At 43.0% G+C, this 27,604-nt stretch overlaps 2 long non-coding RNA genes across 2 annotated transcripts; one reads left to right on the top strand and one right to left on the bottom strand.

Moving 5' to 3' along the window:
- Window positions 1–427: 427 nt before the first annotated feature.
- On the top strand, window positions 428–8,987 carry LOC144135051 (uncharacterized). Its single transcript, XR_013315359.1, has 4 exons — window positions 428–677; window positions 7,094–7,158; window positions 7,803–7,886; window positions 8,660–8,987. It is a non-coding gene; the product is annotated as an uncharacterized LOC144135051 (long non-coding RNA).
- A 2,458-nt stretch (window positions 8,988–11,445) lies between these two features.
- LOC144135050 (uncharacterized) lies at window positions 11,446–25,159 on the bottom strand. The gene is made up of 5 exons (XR_013315358.1): window positions 23,081–25,159; window positions 16,994–17,063; window positions 16,146–16,235; window positions 14,703–14,804; window positions 11,446–11,585 (listed from the first exon to the last, which is right to left on the bottom strand). It is a non-coding gene; the product is annotated as an uncharacterized LOC144135050 (long non-coding RNA).
- Between the last annotated feature and the right edge of the window lie 2,445 nt (window positions 25,160–27,604).

Below are 27,604 nucleotides of genomic sequence, written 5' to 3'. Positions count from 1 at the left end.
TACTGCAGCCCCCCGACACCGACGACCTCCTCGATGGCATCGATCAGGTCGTCTGCCGGGACGGGTACCGGCAAGTTGAAGTTTAAACATTGCGCCTTTGTGGGGCGCGTCGCAGGCGGCGGAAGGACCATCTTCACCAAGCCCTGGACGCCGCGGCAGCAGGCCGGGCGCCTGCTCTACTCTACTCAATACTGTGAACTCTGTAACTGTGTTACTGTGTTACTCTACCCAATAACTGTGAACACGACGACTGTCGCGTGCATAGCTAGTCAACGATGGCAATAACGAGAGTGACATTAACTAGATCTATGGTATTTATTAAATGTATAGTTAGGAGCACTAAATTGGTTTTAAAAGTACTATCAACACATTAATACAGGTCATATCTATTAGAGATGTGGCAGCGGCAGCACGAAAGACTACCGTTGGAACGCTGGTCTGCTTTTTCGCAGTTTCACCTCCACCGTGGCTTGGTTGCCCACGTTCAAGCTGACGGAGGAACCAGACTGTGCAAGTGCGGCAAAACTACCCAGATCTGCGAACTGCCTGCAACCCCCCGCGGCGCGACAAGCGACAATCCTTTCAAGATAAAATACGGACTGCTCGGATCTCGCAGCACTCGACGGCAGCGGCAGCACGAAAGACCACCGCTTGAACTCTGCTCTGCTTTTTCACAGGTTGGTGTCGTTCCTTGTGATTTCCTTTATGAATATGTGCTGCTTGCTGCCACTGCCTAGCTATGGTTCGTTTATTTGGTTTCTTTTGCTTGAAACTGCTGTCTGTAACGCACGATGTCGACAGACTTTTCTTCCTCATGCAATAACCAGTTTACGCCCGATGAAATTTATGTCACATGTGTTGATTGCAACCAATTGTACCATCTCGGAACCTGTGCTGGGCTGACCGTAAAGCAGTACAAAAGTGTATAGGAGTCAGCCAAGCAGAAATGGGCATGTCCCACATGCAAAAATGGAGACAGCAAAGGAGATGATCAAGGCGAAAGGCCGGCTGCTGACGAGACAGCCGACATTAAAGCCCTACTCTGTTACTATAGAAGGAATATTAGATGAGCTGATGCTGCCTAAAGGAACTGTAGCTAGCATTAGAACAGCTGTAGAGCTAATGTCAGAAAAGTATGACGAAGTGTTAGAAACTACACAGGAAAAAGGCACAAAGGATTCAAAAGAAATTGTAAATTTGGAAAGAAAGATAAAAAAAGAAGAAAATGAAACGCTGCGAAATGTAGTCAATGATCTTGAACAGAAGAGCATAAACCTGAACCTTGAATTTGATGGAATTCAGTCCACTGAACCAGAAAATCTGCTAGATAATGTAAACGCTGTAGCCGACACTATAGCAGCTTCAAGGCGTTCGAGCGCAGACGTCGATGCAATTCACCAGCTACCTGCAAAGCCCGATAAGATCCCAAGGATAATTGTTATATACACCAGGCAAACTGTCAGAGATGAGTGGCTCGAGAAAAGGAATAAACTGAGGGACGAAAAGAGCAAAATTGCTATTATGGGAAATATGACTGGCCATAACCGACATCTCCTGCGACCGACGAAGGATTGGGCAAAACAAAATGCATATCAGTATGTCTGCAGGGCTCAGGAATGGAGAGGTCTTCATGCGCAAAACAGATGGCCAGCCGGTAATCGTAGTGAGCAATATGCGTGACCTCCCGTCAAAGCGTGCTCCAGCATGTCCAACAAATTGATTTAAACAGTTCGGTTGAAGTTTGAAATGGCTAATGATAATAACCTTCTTCCAAAGGATGTAAACGCAGTTGCTACGAACCAGCACCAAAATTCACTAAAATGCCTTCAATTAAACGTTTGCTCACTTTGCAACAAGGAGGCAGAAATGAATTGTCTTAGCTGTATTTCTTTTTTTGTTCGACGCTCTTATGTTAACTGAAACTTAGTGTAAAGACGATCAGGATAACTTTCGGTTTTCATGTTATCAATGATTCTGCTCAAATCGAAAAAATCGTCTTGGTGGAGGAGTCATGCCATTGCTGAAACCAAACGTAAACTGTGAGCTGCTTCCATCTTTTTTTGTGCTATGTGATGATTTTGAAATATTGTCATTTCGTGTAAATATGCATGTGTTTTCTCTTTGTTACCGGCCGCCAGATGGAAATGTGTCAAGTTTTTTTATTATTTTACGGGCAGTTTCTCGATCTTGTTTCTGCAAATAGTTACTCTGTCACATCAGCCGGGGACTTTATTATAGATATGTTAGCAATCACTAACGAACAAAGGAACATTAAAATGCTTATTACATCAAACGGTTGCGATAATGCAATCAGATTGCCGACCCGAATTACGAAAGACAATAAAACACTGCTAGACCATTTTGTGCAAAATTTTGATAATACCAACATCACAGCGGGAGCTAAATCATGTGGGCTTAGCGACCATCTTCCGATATTTGTTATCGGAAAAACGCAAAATTTAGAAAGATGCAAAAGCCGACTGCCCATTTTTTTTTTTCAGTCTATTACTATGTCAAATATAGACAGCTTGAGGACTTAACTACTGAAGTCAGGTTTCACATAGGTAATATAAATAAAAAATGCCGATGAAGGGTACCAAAAGTTTATGTACCAGTTCCTTCAGATTTACAAGCGACATTTCGTAATAAAAAAAAGAACTGCGCCGAAAAATCAACGATAAAATATGCTTTACCATCAGTTTATTAAAACAAAAGTTCCTGATACCTTGAAGCAATTTAAGGCGTACCGAAATAATTTAAACAAGGAGGTTAAAATAAGGAGATCTAGTCACATTTACTCAGAATTCCCGAGTTGCCTAAAGAAAAGTGACCTCTCATGGAAAAAGCCGAACACTGTTTTTTAAACGCAGGAAACTTTAACCTAGAATCGAGAAGTTGTCAATAAATGAGTGTGAAGTGTCTGGCTGCGCCCTTGCGGATTCCTTTAATGAGTATTTACTTCATTATTCTGAGCATGCCACAAATGAAGATTTTTACAATTTTATGCCCGTTAGAAATAATTATTCTGCTTTTCTAAGCCCTGTAACAGAGGATATGAAGTTACATCAGTTTTTTCTGCTTTAAATAATTCTTCAAGTTGCGGTGCTGAAGGAGTTCAGACACGTCCGGTGAAATATGTGTTGGATGTGTTACGTCCATATTTAACCCATATTTTTAACCTTTTCCCAACGAGTGCATGTTTTCCAAAACGAATGCAAATCGCTAAACTAACTATGCTCTTCAAAAAGGGTGATCCTAATGATATTAATAATTACCGACCCATCTGCGTCTTAAACATTTTTTCAAAAGTAGTGGAGAAGCTTATCTATTATCAGATTTGCTCGTTCTTTGATTTAAACAAAGAAGTTAAGTAAACATAAAGAGTTTATTTTTTGCGAATTTGAAAAAAGAACTTTATACTAATTATTTATGTCGACTTTTATAACGCATTCGATTGTATTCATTACTCAACTTTTCTGAAAAAACTGGAAATTTATGAAATCCAAGGAGATTTTTTGGCACTTATCAATTCATATCTGAGATTTCGAGAACATTTCGTGCAAATCGAAATGGACGGTTCTAATTTAAAATTGAGAGTTGAAGGCTTTCCTCAGGACAGCATTCTTGATCCGGTTCTTTTTTAAAATTTACATCAACGATCTCACTAACCTCTCTACTAAGCCTAACTACATTTTGTATGCCGACGACGCTAGTATATCTCTAGCTGCTCCAGATTGCCATATCTTGCACAATGACGCGAATTCTCTCCTTAGCAAGCTTAAAAGGTGATAAATAGTGAACCATTTAAACACAAATGTTAATGAGACAAAAGCTGTAATATTTAGTCCTAAATAGAGGCAGGTAAATTGTCATGTAAGCTTAGTTTATGGTGGTGCAGCAATATAAATCACAAATAATATTAAAATTCTGGGTGTTGCATTTTCTCAGAGCATGCTATAGATTGTCACATTGATGCTTTTTTAAGTAAGGTAGCTAGAACAGGTGGCTTTATTTCCCATTACAGATCATATCTCCCGCATCAATTAAAGATCCTGCTTTATAATTCCCTGTTTAACTCTCTTCTTAATTACTGTTTTCTGATCTGGGGCACAACCACGTATACAAATCTGCAATAGGTCTTCATACTTCACAAAAAGCTTATCAGAATACTTTCCAATCTACCATACAACAGTCTCTCGCAAGGTCTCTTCCCCAAAACAAACAAGGTACTAGTATTCAATCTTTACAATTATAAGCTACCACTTGCATTCCAGCGGGAACTAAAATATCATCTAGAATCTCTGCATGAGTTGTCATTACTGAAAGAGCACTTTGTGTTACCCTACGGGTCATAAAGAGGAGTGGATTTTATCAACTCCTACATCCAAATACGCAGTGAAAAAATTATCCTTCACGCTTCCAATACTATTACAGCAACTATAAGAAAATCCGGGACTCACGTGCTCAAAATATCTAAACACGAATTACGAGAGCTTCACTGCATACATTCTTAAAAACTGGGCACGTATTCCTATAATATGTATATTTACTCCTGTGTTTATATTACTGCTTTGTACCCTCAGTATTTATTGTCTTGAGTGTTGTTCTATATTCTGTTTCTATTTCATTTTATTATGGAATGATCCTGTTATTTTTGCTCTGCCAAATTGTGAAGAGATAATATGTATACTTGTGTGTGTCTTTCCCTGCTTTGCTGTTGCTGCACGGGCCTGTGGAGGGGGCTGCTGGCCTTTGTGAAGCTGCCGTTTACGAGCAGCTTTTACCCACAGCCTCCTCCATCATACCGAAGGAAAGAAATAATAATAATAATAATAATAATAATAATAATAATAATAATAATAATAATAATAATAATAATAATAATAATAATAATAATAATAATAATAATAATAATAATAATAATAATAATAATAATAATAATAATAATAATAATAATAATAATATAAAATAATAATAATAATAATAATAATAACTGCTTTTTCATCCTGCAGGGCGACCGTTGGCAGCGCCACTGGGAGTATAGCGTTGGCGTTGGTTGTGGGATTTTTGTTTACAAAACATATTAAGAGATGATAAATACGGGTTAACCAATAGAACCGGCGGCAAAATGTTGAAACAGCAAACAAAAACAAAATTGCCTTCCTCTACTACGCTGAAGCTTAGTCATCAAATGAAGCAAAATCTCTGCCCGTCTCTGCATTTCAGGCGCTGCGGGGGCATCGTTCTAACTTCGGCTGAGACCTTATTTTCTTTGCCAATTTAAAATATGAATTCCGGTCGAAACCACGCGTTCTCGCCTGGCCATTTATGTATTGATATCGACTCGGTGAGATCTATCAAAGTGTGCAAATATTTTTGCAATCGTCTCCGACAGTAGAGTGGCCCTTTAAAGGAATCGTCATCGTTTGATAAGATTGTTGCAAATGAAGCTGGACTTCAGTGGTGCTTCTCTCAAGCACCAGTCACCTTTGCAGCATTCGAAAGTCGAATTAACAAAAGTGGAATCGCTCGATGAAACCTTGATTGTCATGCCAAGCTTTCTCGGGCAATATATTTGTGAATTGAGAAATGGTATGGTACTGTTGTGCCACTATTGAAGGTAATAACCCATTACTGTGATATGTAGCAAAATCTTTGATTTACAGTGTTTCCTTCGATTCCATCGAACAGTGAGGTCTGCCACAGAGTACCAGTGGGGAACGATTTTGATGATAGCAAAAACTTGATAAGAAAAAAATACAATATTGCCCTTGGGTAATCTGAAGATATAATGATTGTTATACTGAATCTTTACATTATATGAAAAAAATGCGTTCGTAAACAGTTTCCTGTTAAAGAATGCTTTTATTCACAATTTCTCGGTATGGGCTCGTAAACAAATAGCGATCTTCACTTTGCGTAAGTTATTTATCATATTTCCCCAGCCTTTATGTAGCAATAGGCTTAGACTAAAGAATGGCTATGGCGATGTGACGACGCTCTCTCGCGTGCGCACGGATGAGCGAAATTTGACACTTTGCTGCGGTAGGTAACGCGCGGCAACAACGCTTGTTTGATTTTACCTTATTTTATTTCTTGAGGCTCCCGCTACAAAATAGGGGAGCAGTCTATATATACCTTAACCTTAGCATCGCGTTAGCGTTTGCTGGTCCGACTGGACAGGAGCGCGTTGGTGAATCCCCCACGTAAGTGCTTCATTGCAGTTGGTGCCCATTAATCCTTTGAAGGCGATAGAAATATGCCCAGGCCCTGACCAGAGGACGAACGCAAAATTTTGGTTCGAAGTAGATTGCAGTGCTGAGGGACTACAGATCTGGCACTTTCTCCATACTAAAATGCGCTTTTTTATGATGCTTTAGTTATGGTTTAGTCGGTGACTCTGAATGCGAACTTTTTCTTTGGCATGGCGTGCAGCTTTAGCGTAGCAAAAATGCAAAGAATAATAAAATATTACCAACAATAAAATGTCAGTGCAGCAAGATTTATCTTGGGTTTGTGCTTAAGGAGTGAAGGCCACAGATTACTTACACATTTTACGCGCTATCAGCCCGAGATTTTTGCACTTTTCCTTGCTCTAAACCATTCGTATACGGCCATCTCTCGTCATTGTCTGATCATTGCAGTCCCACTAAGTTTATATCGTCCGACCTTTAATGGTTTGGCGTGGTGGATGAATCAGCGCGTAGCTTTTCGAAATTTCGCTCAGTAAATCTCCATGTAGGTTTCACGCGAATGCTTTATCAACAATATATATTCTCACTGTGTGTTTGCGAGAGGAAAGCAGTCACCGCTACAGCATAATTGGAGAGAAGAAATTACACTGCATAAAATTGAGCAATGCGTCATTTGTTTGCACGCCAGTCGCGGTACAATAAAGCAGTGTGCGCCATTGACATCATCGACGCTTGATTGTGACCGATAAATAATTTACCAGGACCCTAAAAGAACTGGCTTGATATGTATCTATGGTAGAGTAAATCAGTCACATCTTTTCCCCTCCCCTTTTACAATAAAGGCCACGCATCATGATCGGCAACAGAGAATCATGCTGTTATTTCATTCGTTATTTCAGTGCTGCGATGAAGCTCCTTGCCTTCGGGGTTCTGATGTGTGCCTTCCTGGCTGAAGCGGCAGAAGGTGAGCATAGACATTTTGTCAAAGGCGCAGCCGCTGTCACATATTTTTACTGCGAGCTCTCTACTTCTATGCCCTCCTATTTATATCATCAGTTGGTTACTTGGTTTGGCTTTGTGTGTGTACGAGGCTTAAAGTGCCAAAGCGATTCGAGCTGTGAGGGAGGCTGTAGTGGAGGGCTTTCTTTAACGCGTACAGATATCGCACAGTACACGGGCCTCTAGCCTTTAGCCTCCATCCAAAGACTACCGCCGCTGTCAGATTCGAACCCACTTTGGGAGGGCCAGCAACCGAGCCCCATAACAACTAAGTTAATGCGGAGGCTGATCCGCAGGTTACTGTTCAAGTTCATAGCATAATGCAAGGAATGCGATTACGCCACAACGCCGATCGTGCAGAATTATTCATATTATGTTTCGTGATACTATTTTTTTACGGAATTAAATTCTTTTTTGTAAGTTCTAACAACACCTTTAGCTAGAGTTCGAAAATAAGCCAATGCCCAGACTTTTTTCTCCTTTCAACGTGAGAATAAAACTGGCCAACCTTTCTAATCCAGAGGCAGGCGTTATCGCCTATTTGGGCGTGAGAAACACCGTGACGTGTGCACAACAAAACATTCTGTTTCTCTGCCACATGTTCGTAAGATCCGGCGTGCCCAGCTCTGTTCTGCCAGCTTGACGCCAAGGTGGGATGCTACCTCACAGCGGACCAGTGTCGCTGTTTCTGTGGTGAGAGATACCTCATGTTTGTCTGTTGGTTTCATTTACTTTCTCGGCGCGCAACTCTTGATAAATGACAGGATAATGACTGTTCCTGAGAAATATGTTTTGTTTTATATTCTCCAAAGTTAACACTCCTAATACTCGCTGTCTTCAATGATTAGCGCGAAGGAACTATGTGGGTTTATTATGAATTACGACCATTCTTTTTTGTATTCCTGAGGTTAAAAGCTTGCTCAAGAACTGCTAAAAGAGGAAGTGACCACACCGATAGTGTCCATAGAGGCGCACAATGTTCTCTGATTTTTATCAGGCTTTCTCTCTCGATATTTCAGGCAGGTAAACATCTATCGATTGCACTAGCGGATTTTCATTCGCAAAATTTTGCCCAGTGATGTCTGCGCAGTTTGCATGCCTAATGTGTGTTTTTGAGTTGTGCGTTGTAGATACGTAAAAAGATCAGAGGGCTTTGGAGAGACAGCTGTCGGTGTTCCTAGTGTCCGCGTAGTTTAGTATGCGAACCCAACGCGATCGCTATTTCGACACAGTCGCATACATAACGCCGTTACGTATGCGAATATGTGCCACATGTACTTCTTCCAGAGTCGTGTGTAATGCCCGTGAGCTCTTTTTTCATTCGAGCCTCTTTGCGTTTATTTACAACCGTGCCTATCAATGTCATTTTCTTTTGACGTTAGAATATTTTCCAATATTGACCGCGCAAAGTAGCGTCACCTTCCTGCACGGGAGTTTCACGGATATCCTTTCTTTTTTACTTGCAGTGACCGATGAAGAGCCCTGCTTCTATTTACGCGACAAATTTTCACCGGAATGTCATGCACCTGATGGACTGCATTGCTCGGCAGAGTTTGGAAGCTGCAAATGTCGGTGCGGTCCTCCGCCTCCTTTGAATTCTCATTGAAACCTTGGATATTTCTTTCTGCGCTTGAAAGCTGCACAGAATGCTTCAGCTTCGCCCACTGTCTCAAGAATGTTGCATCGGCATGATTGCTATTGTTCATAAGCACTACAAATCAGTGCCAGCAGTGGCAACTGTACAGCTAGTTCTTAACATGGTCTTATCTCTGTGCAGCACTGCAGGCGGTATGAATCATTATGGTCAATAAAGACTGTTCTACGCCCCTATCTAGAGAACGCGCTTCCTTTTTAGACCAGCTCAGTACTGATGAATTCTATCCGGAGTACTATAATCTTCGAGGCTACGCTGACACAGAAACGGAGTTTTTATGCACCATGCTGACGGACAACACCACTACCACTTTAGTAGATAGTGAAAACATCCAGAGTTGCGAACCATTGCCACAATTAAGAGCAGCGACGGCAAGTTGGCGTCCTTTCGAAAATGGTTTGAAATTCATTTTTCGCATCTAGAATACTTTTGATCCCTTGGTAGGGGTTGTTGAAGACTAGAATAAAATATTAGAAAAGGGAGACAAAAATTCAAAAATACCACAAAAACAAAAATACCTCCGGAATAACATAGGATAACACTTTCACGAAGTCAAACGCGAACACTGACATCGAGTGCACATTTTAATGTTGCAAAAAAGAAAAAGAAAATGTAAAACGTACATCGGAAAGGCGAGGTCATTTCGCCAAAAGCAGAAAATAGTGCCCACCGAGCCCGTAGTTACATAGAGAGAAGAGGTTAAAACTCTACAATCTAGTCCCGAAAATAGCAAGAAATCGCTTGCGCCTCAATGAAAAGCAGGAATTTTATAACGCCGTCGTGATCAATTGTAGGATTATCTAATTTGGGGCACTTCTTAATCCGGTTGGTAAGAGATACTAGGCGTGTGTTTTAAATCTGGCCCGGAAAGAAAGCAGACCGAGGCCGTGGCCCCTTGTTGTGTTGCAATGGAAAGAAAAAAATGTAATTTTACCTCTCAAATCTTATTTCACTTCTGTTTTTTTCTAAGCAAGACATTTTTACAACAAATAGAACAATGTCGTTAGCTTAGGCGCAACGTCATCCCCTGCACAGCAAAAGTCTGAACCTGCGATAACTGCGCACCAGCCTAAAGCAGGAGTTGACGAAGAAATGGAACGTAGGGAGCGTTAATTTTGGCCTGAGGAGTTACATATATGGGGAAAGCGATACTAGGTGGTGCCCTCAGGGCACGTAGACCTTTTCGCGTTGCTCGTTGGGTGCTGAAGTTTGCGTTTATCGCGACAAATTTTCGCTGTGATCTTGAACGCAATCGTATCGTAATATACATTGAGTCCACTTCTCTAATCCTATAAAATGCAGTTCGTTCTATTTTCGAAGGACAGCAATTGCATACCCGCAACTGTTCTCCCCCTACATCTAAACAATTTTTCTCTTAGTCTGGGTGCATTTGGAACCCGATCCTTCAAAGCTGTAACTTAAATTTGCACTTGTGCTTACAGCACCTCTGAAAATAACTTCGTACAGATCTTGTTCGCAATAAAACGCTTTTGCAGCCTTTTGTGGCTATGCCAGTGGTTTTTCCGCACCAAAAGGTGCATTTATTGCTGAGAAACTGTATATCAAAGTGGAATTTTTTTTCCTTAGCCCTTTATTCAAACTTGTGACGGCAAGATGGCAATCAACTCCGTGATACCCGTCTAGAAATAAATGGTGGTTCCGCCTAGCTTCCGGGATCCAAATGCCAAATTATTCTTAGCATAATCTAATTTTCATTGTGTAAACTGCCTTGGCGGCATTACGCTTTTTAATTGTATGGCGTTTTCTAGCCTAAAAAGCCATATTTCATTTGAAGTAGCTTTTGTCATTATAATGAGGCGATCTGATCGATATGGGTACAACTCAAGTCATGTTCAGTCTACCATTAATGAAGCCGTAGCTGAAGAAATATTATTGCTCGTGATAACTAGCTACTACTCTCACTCCCGGTCATGAATTACGTAAGAGATGTCGTCGTGAACTGTGACCGTATCTGGGCTGGAAAAAATTTCTATCAGGAAAATCGCGACGCCTTTCTGCTGCTGAAAGTAGGGGGATAAAATCTCCCTCTCTTCAGCCTACAATGGGGTCGATCGCTTTTCAAGGCTTTTGAGATGTTCTATGATTAAAAAAGTGCTTATGCATTGTTCCATCAAAATAAAGAATATAGGAGTAGAGCAGAATGGAGCGGGGAACAAAACAGAGTTAGGGATATGCATGCGAAATAAAGAGGACTAGGGAATGTCAAGTAATGCGTAGGACAAATCGTCAGTACTGTCTCAGAGTTACAGGATGAACTCCAAGGGATGGGAAATGCGGCATGGAGCGACAGGGCGTTAGGTGAGCGCATGAGAACAGCAAATTTTCGAGCATACGGTTACTGAACTTTTCTTAGGTGATAGGTAATTGAACGTCACTGGCAGAGGTATCTGCGCATCAATGGACTTTGATTCCTGACGGTGATCAAAAAAAGATTGCTGTATCCATGACATCAATTATTTACGCACAATAGGCGGGGCTTTATGCGGTGAAATCATTTCTAACAACGAGTTCGAAAAGGGGTCAGATAAAAATACACATATTTATTGCTCCAATTCTCAATAGAATTTGTTTCAAGCTATGCTTGCTGATTTAATACTCGACTTCTCAACTGATGTCTCCTCTTGATATTTTTTCTGCTAAACAAGCACTGCGACTCGGGGATCCGGAACCCCTGAGCGCATTGAGCTGGCTTGGCTCAGTCAGGGGTCACTTGGGAACTGCAAAAAAAAAATGGATTCGACAATTAAGCGTCAGTGTCAAACAGAACCATCGGAGTTATTAGAATTCTTCGAAAGGATTGAGAACGACGCTGTTCCCGGCGCTGGGTGAGTTCGTCTAGTCGGCGGCGAGCCTCCGCGATTGCATTGTCTAAAGCTGTGTCTTCATCTGGGGTATCCACATGTGATGGATGCACTGGACGTTTTGGCGTACCATTTTATCTGGGAAGGTGAGCCGCTTGTGCATATGTACGCTGGTGAGGAGACGTATGGTGAGCAGCGGGCTCAGATAAAGAAAGTTCAGGGAAGTCGTTGTCGTCACATGCGAGAGCTGTAAAGCGATTACTTGTAGGAACATCCATTTTTGCAGGCGACTTCTGAAACTTTTTCGCCTGCTTCTTCTTTGGACAAGCGGGGAAGCCAATGTCATGGTCCGGCGATTTGCACAGTGCACAAGGAACTGTTGGTTCATTCATGTCGGCCACAGCTGCTGGATTAGGGCAGGTATTTTGCATATGTCCTTCTTTGTGGCAGTGATAACAAAAAATACGACGAGGTCAGAAGGGCTGTGGTTTGACGATCGCACCGTAGTAGGTAAGGTACTTCGGGAGAGTCAACGGGCCTTGCAGGATGAGCAGGTATGAGCCCCGGCGACCCATAGGCCGTGCTTGCATACAACGTGAGTTGAGCAGCGAATATTTGCGCGCACCTCCTCGGGAGGGCTCGTGCTGTCGACATGATAAACCATGCAGCGGAGTGTGTCAGGACCAGATGCAAAATATATTTGCACGAGGACATGCTTGCTGTCATCCAGGGGGATCCGAGTGACTGCGCAAAGTTTCTGGGCGTCCATCAAGGATGACAAGTTTACCGTGATGGTGTTCGATGGGCGATGGACGACATACCCGCAGTAGTTCGAGAAGCCAAGAGCGTGGTAAATTGTGGCTTGAACATTCCGGGCAGGGATGGCAGTCATATCAAATCGCAATGTAGGCTTGATGGTAACGCGGAACGAGTTCGCAGCAGGCGGAAGAGAGCCTTGACTCAAGGGAGGCATCTGTGGAGGAGGCTCAGACGCTGGTGACGGCCCTTGGTGGGAATACTGAATTGGCGCGACGGGCACAGTTTCTTGAGTGCCACTAGCACGGATGCGGTGGAGCAGTCCATGTCACAGGCCAAAGTCGTACCATCGGAAGACGGCGCAGGCTGGAGGCCCGGAGGCGCTGACGATTGCGTGGACGTGGAGGCTGCGTCAGGTGGCAACACAGCGGGCATCCGCGTAGCTGTCGTCGACAACGCTGAATCCATGAAGACGCGTAGCGCGGCCTCGCTCGGCAGCGCCTAGCTAAGCCTAGCTTGCCCCTGAGCGTTCCGGTTGGGGTTTCTCACTTGAGAATGCGCCCACCTTGCAGGGAATTTCTCCGCAGGGGCGTCGTCAGAATTCGGTCTCACGTAGGGCACTGTCCGACCCACGCCACACGCGAGAAGACAGCGAAAAGCGAAAACACAAGACCTAGAAGCAGACACATAGCCACCCACTAGGTCTTCGTCTTCTTCGTCGAAGCCCCAACTCGCTCTGTCGAATTGCAAAGTCAGTCTACAGGCACTCTATCCTCTGAGTCCAAGCTCCTCGTGTAGTCCGACATGCTGGCTCGTGGGCTGCGTTTCGTCGCAAGTACTGTCGTTCAGATTAGACACTCTAGACGCGTTTACATTGAAGGCAGTTCTCGAACAGCACGATAGAGAAACCGCGCAGAGCAGCAGACGACTAACAGCGTGATTACACAGTTAGGTGGCACTGGTGAACGTCGGAGTCGGCTGGTGTGTCGTCTGCGGTGTCGTCTGCTATAGTGCCTGGTTCTCTTTCATGCGCATGCTATAGCATTTGAGAACTTCTTTTTCATGTAATGCTGCCTACGTTTTCTAGTTTGAATGAATGTATTAGCGAGGAAATGTAGTGCACACGGCCGCATGTCAGACTGCAGAGTAAGCTTACACGATTCGGGGAAACACCCAGTGGATAGAGCACCTTCTGGGGTATGTCTGTTTTCGTACCTTACATTTATAGTGGCGTTGTACAAAGATTGGTTCAAAATGACGCAGCATACTTTGTCACACATTTCTTAAAGCACTCGCCAAGTGTTAAGAGGCGAGTCCATGAATGCTCTGTGAAACGAGAACAATATTTCTGATGAAGACAAGTTTCGCAGCATGAATAAAACGCACACAGAAGACAAGGAACAAACAAGACCGGACTGTGCTGCACTTCCAACTAAAAAAAATAATGCTGCGAAACTTGTCTTCATTATGAATAGCAACCAAATAGCTCAAACCACCGTGTTACTTCAAATATTGCTGAAAGTTTTGCTTACATGTGTTCCTACTGGCCGCGCTCCCATTCCGTACCCCCAGCCGGGAATGATTCCCACGCTTAGGTGTTTTAAAAATGCATCACCATCGAATATTCATCTTCCATAATCTATTCTAGGTGTGTATTCATATCGGTGCTATGCCTAATTTTCACTCCCAAGTTTTCCCCTAGTCTTTCCAGCCGTCGACAGCAGCGCCCCCATATTTCGATTATAACAGTTTGGTGTTGGTCTATACCATATCATGCTTCTACGTCCCTTTGCTGCTCGGCACACTGAACGTGCTGCTAGTTAGATATGCTTCATGCAAACACTTGCGATACAAAGAAAACAGAACAAATTATATTTGGCCCCGAAAAAAGTGTAAATACGTCTGACCGTATTCAAATTAACTGATTACATGAGCACGGTAGAGAAACGCGCACCCAGATCAAAACAAGTGCGAGCAGAGTTCAACAATACTATGGGCACTACGAACTCATATCGTTATTTAACTGAAGTTTCCGTGCGTCCAGACAGGGTTACCTTCCGACCCATCTTTTTTAACGTATGACAAAACCTGTAGACTAAAGTAGCATTCCTGAGCTCTGTATTCCTGAGATAAGTAGTATTCCTGAACACACAAAAGTGAAAACATGCGGGCCTGTTGCGTTATCTGTCGGGGCACTGCAAAATAAAGTCATTATATAACGCAAGGAAGCCTCAATGCCTTAATGCTTACTATTATGGAAATAATAACCGTACGCACCGCATTGACAGTCGCAGGCGTCCCCTTGGCTCCTGCAGGTTAGCACGCGATCTTCGCGGCATGGCTGGTCAAGCAGTGAGGCACACGAATCTTCGCCTCGGGCTTGAAAAAGAGGGAATGAAAACGGTAAAGAGCGATAAATATATACTTGAAAACAAATTCCTGCTGTTCGTATCCACTGTACTGATATGAGGTGTTGGCAAGGCACTATTATTAGCGGAATCTCAGAATTTGGCCAATTTAAAGGAGGGACGAAACATATAAAAAGAGAGAGAACAGAGCTTTATGGCGAAGAAGCGCTGATCACCGAGCATCTCCTGCGCCGCAACCGCCGAGGACTAGGCATGCCATGTCTCAGGAAAGAGATATTGCCGATGGGGAGATTCATTAGCTGCCACGAGGATGAACCGGAAATGTTTCGTTTTTGCACAGGCTTTGGGGTATTGAGGCTAGGGAGGAGAGGGTTGTGGAAAAACGGGTACGGTGAAGGGGTCTTCTGGTTCATGCGGCGAAAAGAGGATTGCTAGAGGTTGGTAAAAGATTTGAGGAGCAGGAAGTGTGTGAACAGATTCTTTGATGCAGTTACTGCAAGAAGTATATTGTGTTTATATTAGACAGTAGTGCACGACGTCGATGTATCGGACAAGGTTTTTACAGGCATGCGGTTTTGAAACAATACAGCTAAAGAAACTAATTTCTGACGCGAAAATTCTCACACACTAATAATAACAGATTTTTGCGCACATAGGTATACAGGTGAAACTCTATTTCTAAAACATATATAGGTCTTACTACAGCCAGTATTTTAAGAACTCACTCTGTGTTGAAGTGAAAAAGAAATGAAAGTTAACATGTGATTGCATATATGCACTGAGGGCACGCCTTCGCTTCTTAGTGGGCTGCTGGAATGTATTGCTGAAATTGTTAATGGCTGTTAGCGTAAACCTGGAATTAGAGAAGAGCGCTGTAGGTTTTTGAAAAGCTCAAGAGACGGCATGGTGGAATTGGAAGAAAAGGGCCGCACAAGTGAAAAATGCTCCGTAGAAAGGCTGAATTACAAGTACAGGTCCCCGCTTTATGAAACGGAACAATGTTTCGGCCATCACTTATTGATTTCTAGGTAATTGCGTGAGACAAGCACGGCATTTCCTGCTTTCTAACTACTTTTTTAGGTTACGTATAATATTCAAAGTTGATTTTCAAGAGTGGCATAGAAATAAACGAAAATTTCGACTTTTTTGCATACTGGTTGTTATCTTTGATCTTGTAGTGGAGACTTCTACATTCTGCCGGATACCGGCTCGATGGCTTGTTTGTTCCAAAGAAGAAAAGGTGTCCTCACTAACTGCGACTGAAATATTGTGTTCCGCCATTAAAACAGTTCAAATGTTGACATTTATGTGCACGGAAAAGTCTGCTGAACAGTGGCATAGCGGCACTTACCGCAGACGCAGTGGCAGTCTTCCCCATCAATGAAGCATGCAGCTTTGCCGTATCCTTCGGGGCAGTCAAGTTGCGGGCACTGAGGATGCTCTGAAGGCAGAAACGATGAAACATATATTGGGCTGACTAAGATCAGCGATTGCAGAGTGATGGAAGAAAGTTTTAACGGTTCTTATCTTTATCGACACGAAATATGGGAGTGCTGGCTCTCTGCAAAGATATCAGTAAGATCGCAGCTATACTGCTGCTGGCTGCCTACGGTCACTTTAAATCGCCTTGAGGTCTCGATTTGAAGAGCTTGTATAGAAATGTTTTTCCGCCAATATTTTCCCACAAGTGGGTATGATGGTTTGCCGTCTTTAGAAAACTTTCTTTGTGAATTCCGCTTATTGAGGTTCGTATAATTGATTATTTATTGTGTATGTATAATAGAGGTAATAAGCACACACTGGACTTCGCTGTGGGGAGTTTTGATAACGTAACAATTTACTGATATCAGAGAACTTAGAGCACCGATCAGTGATTCATTATTATAGAATTTAGAAGTGATACCTATGAAGCTTTCAGAATTAGCCAATCAAAGCGGAACCAAAAACCCAGCTATTGCATCTCTATGATTGCAGCCTGCTATAAAGAAGACGGAGGCTTTTTCTAACGTTTCGCTATTCATCTTGACTGTGCGGGAGCAAGTCTGGGTGGAAAAATGTTCCAGAACTGTCCTGTTTTTAGCTTAAACTTGTCTTGTACACTAGTAAGCAGTGAGCTGCTATTACTTGTCAAGCCTTCGTATTGCTTACATGTGCCTCTCGCTTACCAGCCGTGGGGAAAAGCAATGGGTGTGTACTTACGTGCGATTGTCGAGGCGACCAAAGCAAGGAGAATAAAACTCAGGACGAGGTGCTTCTCGGACATGGCTGGCTACAAAAAGAAGCGCGTAGATTTAAACTTGTGTAGTTCCTATAATCCACCTTTGGTGGCGGCTCTATGCCACAGACAAGGAATACAAAGGCAGCACACACACAGAGGTCCACTGGAAACTTTCGTGGTGACTGAAGGCCACAATAAAACCCACTCTAAGGTGCGTTTAACGAATAGGAGCAAGAAAAAAATAAAAAGTTGATTTTGGGACAGTTGCATTTCTCCTGCTTACCTAATTATTCCCACGCCATTATAGATATGTATATAGATTATAGAGATGCAGCGATGGCGTAGAGGTAGAACATCCGCCTCGCGTGCAAGAGGACCGGGGTTCAAATCCTGGTGCCGCGCAAATCTCCACCGTGTTTAAAAAAAAAATCCGCGTGTCGATGGAATTGCATAACCAGGCCTGGTGCGGCCTGATCTCGGTGACCAGAACCGACAACGCACTCCCTCACCAGAGCAGGATTTGGCCTCCCTGGTGTAGTACTTGGCCACAACCTTCTATGATGAAACCAATTAACCCTCGGCCCTCAGTCCCCAGCGGCTGCAGAGCAACTGACCACAGCGGCGGTCAGACCTGTGATGCAGCGGAGGGTGCTAAGAATCTCTGGCTCCTGACAGGCCGCCATTGGAATCTGAACCTGACAACGTTTAACGCTAGAACTTTAGCAAGTGAGGCTCGCATAGCAGTGCTGTTTGAGGAACTAGCGGGAATTAAATGGGATGTGATAGGGCTTAGCGAAGTTAGGAGGACAGGTGAGGCGTATACAGTAATAAAGGACGGACACATACTGTGCTATCGCGGGTTACAGGATAGTCGAGAACTAGGTGTGGGATTCCTCATTAATAAGGATATAGCTGGCAACGTAGAGGAGCTCTACAGTATTAACGAGAGGGTAGCAGCTATAGTAATTAGGCTGAATAGGAGGTACAAGCTGAGAGTGGTGCAGGCCTACGCACCCACATCCAGCCATGATGACCAGACCGTTGAAAGTTTCTATGAGGACGCAGAATCGGCAATGAATAAAGTAAAATCGCAGTACACTGTACTGATGGGCGACTTCAATGCGAAGGTGGACTAGAAGCAGGCTGACGACCACGCGGTAGGTGACTATGGGATAGGCTCTAGAAATAGCAGGGGAGAGTTATTAGTCAAATTTGCGGATAGAAGTATTTTCCGATCATGGATACCTTCTTACGCAAACGAGAAAACAGGAAGTGGACCAGGAAGAGCCCCAATGGTGAGATTAAAAATGAAATCGACATCATACTATGCGCTAAACCGGGCATCATTCAGGATGTGGCCGTCCTCGGAAAGGTGCATTGTAGCGACCACAGAATGGTAAGGTCTAGAATTAGCTTAGACTTGAAGAGGGAACGGAAGAAGCTAGTGAAGAAGAAGACCATTAACGAGTTAGCCGTAAGAGGCAAAGCACAGGAGTTTAGGATAGCGCTGCAAAACAGATATTCGGCTTTAACTGAGGAAGATGATCTTGATGTTCATTCAATGCACGATAATCTGACATCAATAATTACGGAGTGTGCAGTAGAAGTAGGCGGTAGGACATTTCGAAAAGATACCGGGAAGCTATCTCAGGTGACGAAAGATCTGATTAAGAAGCGCCAAAACATGAGGGCATCTAACCCTACCGATAGAATAGAACTAACGGAGCTATCAAAGTTAATACATAAGCGCAAGGTAACCGACATAAGGAAGTTTATTATGGAGAGAATCGAGCAAGCTATAAAGAACGGAGGTAGCCTAAAAACAGTGAAGAGGAAACTAGGCATAGCTAAAAACCAGATGTATGCATTAAGAGACAAGCAGGGCAATGTCATTAGCAATATGGATAAGATAGTTAACGTAGCCGAAGAGTTCTACACAGACCTGTACAGTAGCCAATGTAATCAGAGCGTTAATGAGAAAGACAGCAGTGCACAGCAATGCGTCATCCCGCCAGTAACGAAAGATGAAGTAAAGAAAGCCTTAGAAGCAATGAAAAGGGGAAAATATGAGACAGATACTGCGCCATTTCCTTTCCCCCAAAAAACCAATTATTATTATTATTAATATTATTAGCTGGGGAGGATCAGGTAACAGCAGATCTGTTGAAGGATGGAGGGGACATCGTGCTAAAAAAACTAGCCACCCTGTATACGCAATGCCTTATGACCTCGACTGTACCAGAAGCTTGGAAGAATGCAAACATCATTTTAATTCATAAGAAGGGAGACGCCAAGGAATTGAAAAATTACAGGCCGATCAGCTTACTATCTGTTGCTACAAAGTATTTACTAAGGTAATCGCTAATAGAGTCAGGGCAACGTTAGACTTTAATCAACCAAATGATCAGGCAGGCTTTCGTAAATGATATTCCACAATAGATCATATTCACACTATCAATCAGGTGATAGAGAAATACGCAGAATATAACCAACCTCTATATATAGCTTTCATTGATTACGAGAAAGCATTCGACTCAGTGGAAACCTCAGCAGTCATACAGGCATTGCATAATCAGGGGGTAGAAGAGAATTATGTCAAAATACTGGAAGATATATATAGCAACTGCACAGCTACTATAGTCCTCCATAAAGTCAGCAATAAAATTCCAATAAGAAAGGGCGTCAGGCAAGGAGACACGATCTCGCCAATGCTGTTCACCGCATGTTTACAAAAGGTATTTTGAGGCCTGAATTGGGAACAGTTGGGAATAAGAATAAATGGAGAATACCTAAATAATCTGTGATTTGCTGATGACATTGCCTTGCTGAGTCACTCAGGAGGTGAACTACAAATCATGATCAATGAGTTAGACAGGCAGAGCAGATCGATGGGTCTAAAAATTTACATGCAGAAAACCAAGGTAATGTTCAACAGCCTAGCAAGGGGACAACAGTTCACAATAGGCAGCGAGAGCCTAGAAATTGTGACGGAATACGTCTACTTAGGGCAGGTAGTGACAGCTGATCCGGATCATGAGAGGGAGATAACTAGAAGGATAAGAATGGGGTGGAGCGCATATGGCAAATCCTCGCAGATCATGAGTGGCAGTTTACCAATTTCCCTCAAGAGGAAATTGCACAACAGCATAATCTTACCTGTACTCACCTACGGGGCAGAAACGTGGAGGCTAACGAAAAGAGTTCAGCTTAAGTTAAGGACAACGCAGCGAGCCATGGAACGAAATATGATAGATGTAACGTTAAGAGATCGGAAGCGGGCAAAGTGGGTGAGGGAACAAACACGAATTAATGACATCCTAGTAGAAATCAAGAGAAAGAAATGGGCTTGGGCAGGGCATGTAATGCGAAGGCAAGATAACCGCTGGTCCTTAAGGGTAACGGAGTGGATTCCAAGAGAAAGTAAGCGTAGCAGGGGGCGGCAGAAGGTTAGGTGGGCGGATGAGATTAAGAAGTTTGCAGGCAAAGGGTGGATGCAGCTGGCAAAGGATAGGGTTAATTGGGGAGACATGGGAGAGGCCTTTGCCCTGCAGTGGGTGTAGTAAGGCTGATGATGATGATGAATATGATGATGACGATGATGATAGATATGTCAGTCGTCACAACCCACAAATGATTAACGGGGCTGAGAATAGCACATTGCCAATTCAATGTAAAACGAACACTGATTACAGATTCAAGTACCCCGATATCAATTTATTGGGACGTTGTAATGACAAACCACACATGTTGACTGAATACAGAACTTTTGAAACCTAGAGAAATCTACAACACCATGCACGGCTATTGCCTCCGCATGCTCTATTCCGGTGTTCAATGCGGCGACCTCAATTCTGTTCTATGTGTGCAGACCTCTGGGGCAATTAAGCACTGCTATCTTTCTGGTGCCGCCGATAACGGAGTCGTTTTATCATTTTCACCAATATGAATTGAAGATTAGGAAAGTTTCTTGACATCTCGACTTGATTACATCAGCGATGAAGTAGACAAAACACTAGTAATAATGAAAATTGGACTCAGTTGACTTGAAGACAAAAACAGTAGCTAAATCTTTCGATCAAGAATTAAAACGGCAACAGTGTGAAACTGTGTACTTTTCAAATGCGCACAGCTTGGCATTAGGCGGCATGCTATGGTGCACGTTGTTCTTGTTGATGAAGGCATCAAGAAATTCGACCATGGACATTCAAACACCACGTGCTAAATTGCGCTCCCATCCGCACTCCGAATGAATAAAGAAAAGTAACCTAGAGGCTTGCTAACCAGCAGCTAAAGTTGGCTGGTATGCGCGATGGTGCGAGGTTGCAATGAAGAGCGAGTGCTGTGAGCGTTTCCTGTCACTGTGACCTGGTTTCGATACGCAAAGGCAAAGCGCTGAAAATTGCCGTATCGCAACGCGGCCGCTCACCTTCTCCTGCGTTGTCTACGCGGGTAGAAATGAGAGCAAAATGTTTGCCCCCGCTTTTTTAAAGCCGCGCAGTACCTTATACGCTGCGCTACGTACTGCCTGGCAATTGCCTAATTCGTCAAGGGCTGCATGCGGCGTAAATATTTTGCGCCTCTCTTTGTAATCTAAGCTTGCGAGCTCATGTGACGACGTTTCGCAGTATCGACACTTTATGGGGTCGAAAAGCCTCGGTGAAAGTATTCGTCAATATTTAATTACCAAGCGTTCGATGAGGCGAGGAGAAGGGGCAAGTTTTGTTTCTGACCCCATGTTTATGACGCTACTTTAAAACTGGATGCGATTAAGAACAGAAGCACTTTGTCAGGTGCGGTATCTTTGAAAGTCACCAGCTGGTGCAGCTAGCAGCATAAACATACCTGCCATATCTTCATGCGCAGCCTAAATATTGCAGAGCTCAGGAGAACGAAGAGGTGTTCATCGCGGCATATAAATTACATTTCCGTTTGTATTCTTGGATATTGCAATATTCGTCGCGATTCCGAGGCCTGACGTCCTCCATTCATTTACAGCGCCGATTAATTCCGGGCGAAAGGAAACGGAGCCTTTTTAGTACGCGTTATTCTAATTCGTTCAAGGTTTATTTCGCTTTCAGAACTCGATGTCTTCATGCTGCATCCGACGTAGTGGCTATACGGATTACCCATCTGCTCTGCTTAATACTTTAGGCCCACCTAAAACAGCTTGCATGTATAAGAAATTTGGTAAACGAATGGTTTCAGCTCTTATCTGCTCCAATATGCAGCCATCAGAGCGGCTGGAAGAAATTTTTGGGAGTATATATATTTATAGACTTGGTGATGATAGGAGCGGCGGTGATAGCTAGATTATCAATGCTGAATTCGGGGCTGAGTGAGCCTAAAACCATGTATCCAGGACTTTTGTATCCATTTCACTGATTGAACATTCGCGTAAAATTTCAGCAGGCTTCAGTCGCACGCTCATTTTATCTACGCACGGTCATGGAGCTTTTCTCGCTTGCGTAACAGATGATAGCCCCCAAGAGGCTCTTCCCTTTGAAACTATCACATTATTGAGCTGTCCCGCATTGTTTGTTCTTAAATCTACATCTTTCTCTGTTGCTGCGTAAATTTCTGCTTTACAGTAGGTTTATGTGAATAATCCACTTAGCAAATCAATACTGATAACACAGATGACAGGCTTAAATTTGACTCACACCATTAAATGTCTCTGAAAAAAGCTACCCTTCCTCCAGCCAAATCAAATTACACCGAAATCAACTCCCAAATAGTTACCGCGGACATTTTGAATTACCTTGGCATGCATACTTGCCTTGCTTATAATCGAACAGCTCCTATTACACTTGCATGAGCCTCGTCTCCAGTCGTCATTCTAGAGTCTTGACCATTGATATGATTGCAAGCCAGCGTTCTGTCACAAACCAGAGTTATCACGCTCACATACCGTGAAAAGTCCATTATAAAGAATTACACCATCGCTGGAGCGGCATCATCGAGCGTTCCCCTCCCCAAGCGGTATCAGTGGATACTTCGAGCGAGCCGCACTGGAAAATGTGAGGTGGAAAGGCATTTGCAAAACAAAGGGAGGAGATTAGGCTTCCAACCTTTTTTCACAAATCCACAAAAGAGCTCCTCTGGTCAGGTGCTTGGCTTTCCTTGGGGTGATATGTCTGGCAAAAAATTGAATGTCCCCCGCCTTAGTGCAGACCAAACACCTTTGCAAATGATACTTCTTGGCCATTTTGCACTGGCGTCAATCAAATCATAATCAAATGAAATAAGTGCAAATGACTTCGTCTTGGCAGTCATAGTAGGTTGTGGACACAACCTTTTTTTCAAATTAGTTGTTGCGGACTTGGGCCTGCGTACTAAGCGGCCTGCGCAGCTCTGATTGGGGGACCTCAGTAGTGCGCACTTTATATTCAAAAGGGCCAAGCTTGCCGCAGAGTGGACGGAATCATAATATATAGTGTGTGGCGGAAATATTACTACAGAATGCATCCTTTCCAAAACGTCACATTATCGGAGTTGACAGAAAGATTCTAGAATTCGTACTCCCCAATGGGTTCGTCGCTTTGCGGATCCTTTGGCATCTGTGGAGTGGTGTCAAAACTAAGAGGTTCGGCTTTCTGTATACGCTGGATAAATGGCAACACCATGCTCATTTGTGCAGTCAATTGCATGTTTACAATCTCCGGCGTAATGAGCTTAATTCAAATGAGAACTTTATTTGAAAACACAATGAGAACATCAAGTGGAAAAAAATGAGCTTGATTCTGACGACCTTTCCGCCTCTCAAAATTTGAATTTTAATTATGTAAGTACATATACTGCAGGCACATCTCGGGCCCATGCAGGAGGAGAGATACATAAAAGAAAAAAAAGACAGCAAACAGATGCTTTACCTGAAAAACACATGAAAAAATTCACTTGTAGCCAGTACAAGTTATCACGCCGCGTTTGCAGCGAAAAACAAACTGCCACATATTTCAGGCCAAAATAAAACGGCCACAGACTACACAGCTAGGAGCTACCAAAGTCCTTAAATTTACTGGAAAATATTTCTATAGCAGTACTCCGAACTATGTCTTCCGATAATTTGTTCCAACGAGCAGACGGCAATGGGAAAAATGAGTCTTTATACATGTTATGCGGCTAATAGGCTGTAATGTTGCTGTGATTGATTCGTGATGAGTGCCTGCAAGGCTTTTCATGATGGTGCGCTGGCTTTCTTTATTTATTTATTTAAAATACCTTACAGGCCCCATGGGGGCATTGTGTAAGGGGGGTTACAGAGTAAGCAGCCTTGTAAAGTGGTATACAAAAGATACACCTCAATACAGGACTCATCAACATTGCTACCAAGATAAAAACATGAAACAGGAACAACTGTAGTAATGAAAGGCCACAAAGGTACACTTAAGGAAATAACATGAGTAAAACTTAACGTAAGGCATTAATACTAGAAAGTAAAATACACAAAGAATGCACATATCAGGGAGTACAATACTTGAAGTGATATTCAGGGAAAAAGACGCAAAAAAGCAATAATATATACAGGTCCTACAAGTGAACACACGACGCAGCATAAAATAGCAATTCACAGGAGCGAGATAGCAATGCATCACAAATATCACAAGAAGTTCGAAGCAGATTGCCAAGTGTAAGAAACAAGATTGTTATTTGTAAGTGCTATTATGAACAATGCTCGTGTAGGAGATGACGAAATTTTTCTTGATCTGACTCGGAAGCAATGTGATCAGGCAGATTATTCCACAAGCGAATGGCGGTAGGGAGCGCGGAAAAGTTAAAAGCATGCGTCGTACCGTACATCCGCGCAAAACTTAAGTGGTTATTTAAACGACGAGACGTGTTCGAGGCGGTCTGGATATGTAGTGTGGATTGTGTGGCATTATAAACATATTTGTGAAACAAGGATAACAGAGCGATATTACGGCGAAGAACTAAAGGCTGTATGGAATGATCGAGTTTCATTTGCGTTACGCTGGAGTGATGGCTATAATTACGTGAAATGAAACGGGCAGCTCGGTTCTGGACTGATTCAAGCATGTCGATTAAGTATGCAGGATGTGGGGACCAAATGGAAGATGCATACTCGAGCTGAGGACGAACAAATGTCTGATAGGCCAATTTGCGGATGTGGGAAGGTGAATTACTCAGATTACGACTTAGGTAACCTAATGTCCTTGAAGCTTTTGCGCAAACGGCTGTAATATGGTCTGTTATCGGTTATCGGTTAGGTGAACACCCAAATATTTATACGATACTGTATGTAACAATTCGTTATTATTGACGTTGTATAAAAATGTGAGTTGTCACGCTTACGACTAAAAGAAATTACCTGACATTTTGACACATTTAAAGCCATTAACCAGGTGTTACACCAACTATGAATTAGGCTGAGGTCATTTTGAAGGGCCAGGTGGTCGTCAGTACTGTTAATTGATATGTAAATAATGCAGTCGTCAGCGAAAATACGTAAGCGAGAAGAAACATTAAGTGGCAAATGTCATTGTGGTACAGGAGGTAGATAAATTGCATTGTGCTTAGATTAGAGCGATTGTGTTACAGGACGTAAAGAAATTTTAATCTGGATGTTAACCTGCGATCAGATAGCGTCTGTAGCTTTGATTTTGTTCTTAACTCAGACACGCTGGATTAACGAGTGAACACTGAATATATGAAAACTTAGGGCCAAATTTTGTGTTCATATAATTTTGTGGATTAAATTATTTTGGTACATGCCCCAAATGAGATCCGTATAATCTAATTTAGGCCTCACAACGGATTTATATGCATGAAGTTTTACTTCGGGTGAGGCGCTGCGGAACCTTCTTCCCTTCTCAGGAAGCGGAATTTTTGTGAGCGTTAGAACACAGAGCATGCGTGGGGCTCCCAAGTGATGTTGCACGCTAGCGCAACCCCAAGTATTTAGTTTGATTAGTCTCACTAAATGCAATGTTGTCTAAGGTGTACATAAAATGCGGCGGCTTTTTCTTATAAGCAAAAGTGATGCTAGTCGTCTTTGATCGGTTAGCATTAATCCTCATCTTGAACACCATGCTTGAATTGACTGCAACAAGTAATTTAACTTACCTTGATCTTTCCTGGCATTAATGGTTGAGTAGAAAACGCAGTCGTCTACAAAGAACCTAATTTGGACTGGGCATTTAACACATGAATGAATATTTATACAAACTATAAGCAAGAGGGGTCCAAGGACAGAGCCCTGCGGAACCCCTTAAAAAACTTGCGAATTGCTTGAAATGTGCCCATTTATGGCAACACATTGTTTTCTGCCGTTGACAGGTGATCCAAGATACTAAATGTTCTTTATGTCCAAAGGCTTTAGGGTTTTTTGCTTGGAGGGAAAAGCTTGCAGTCTACTTTGAATTTTTTAAATACGACTGAAACTTTCGATCCGCTTGCTTTTTCCTCAGCGGCAGAATTCCAGAGCTTCTCGCGCAGACCGCGAGCTCGTCGGGAAAAGTCGTCAGATAGTGAAATCTCAGAACCCTTCAGCTTTCAGGAACAGGCTAAAATTTTTGCTTTTTCCGCCAAATCTAAGAGCCTCAAAACAATAGGACGAGGTTGGTCGTCATTACTGGCACCAATGTTGTGAATACATTAAAAAAAGACCACGACCAAGTTTCACCTTGAATTAGCTCTCTTTTACCCGGTCTTCGAGCACACTGGTATCATAATCAGATACCTCCTTGACGGCATAGATTAAACTTTCTTCTACTAGTTCTCTTTTCGATGTCACCAACTTGTATTTCCAACTCTTCCCTTACTTTGTTCGTTGTCTGCAACGAACCGTTCCCGTTTGTCGGCAGCGGGCCGCCAGCACTGTGAACCTGTGCGAAAACGACGAATTGAACAGCAAGGGTAAATGAGTTAAAGGGACATTGAGGGCAACTCCACACAATTACTGTTCTCACAAAACTTTTACTGAATCGCTGTTTGTGGCTATGCTGACGTCTGTGCACGGCAAAAGGCAGGCTTATATATCGCCAAGAAAATTAGGTGCAAAATTCATCCGACCATATCAATGAAACTCGGGACGTCCTTGCTGACAAAGATGGTTGCCATCGTTTTCATGTCAATGGCTGGGTAGCGTAGGCTATTGGATTGGCTTCAAGAATCGATGTCGCGACACGTGTATTTCGTTTTTGGCATCTTCTAGCTTAAGAACAGCTCAGTCATCGGTGATAATGGCCTCTTTCTTATTTGAATGAAATGCGCTATCGAGAGAGCCCAGTGTACCAGTACACTTGGCCTTAGTTTAATTTTAAAAGGTATTTTGGAGCCCCAAGAGAATGAAAAAGAACAACGAGAATATAAAAAAATACCACGTGTTTTGCACCGAATAACCTTGCAAGGCTGTTAGCACTCATGAGCGCATCAGTACAGGGAGACAATGCGCTGCCTATTGGCCATTTCCCCATTTTCGGGACCAGCTATAGTATAGTGGAGTTTCAGTGTCGCCTCTAATGTGCAGGGGAACAAGTTGATCGCCGTAAATTATTTTTGTGTGCTCGCATGAGGTACTTACGCAGGATGTCCAGGGCTCTGCCGCCTTTAAATTGTACAAAATAAACAATGCA

Source organism: Amblyomma americanum, chromosome 5 (assembly GCF_052857255.1).
Source record: "Amblyomma americanum isolate KBUSLIRL-KWMA chromosome 5, ASM5285725v1, whole genome shotgun sequence".
Classification (NCBI taxonomy): Eukaryota; Metazoa; Arthropoda; class Arachnida; order Ixodida; family Ixodidae; genus Amblyomma; species Amblyomma americanum.
This window is presented reverse-complemented; position numbering and strand designations above follow the sequence as displayed.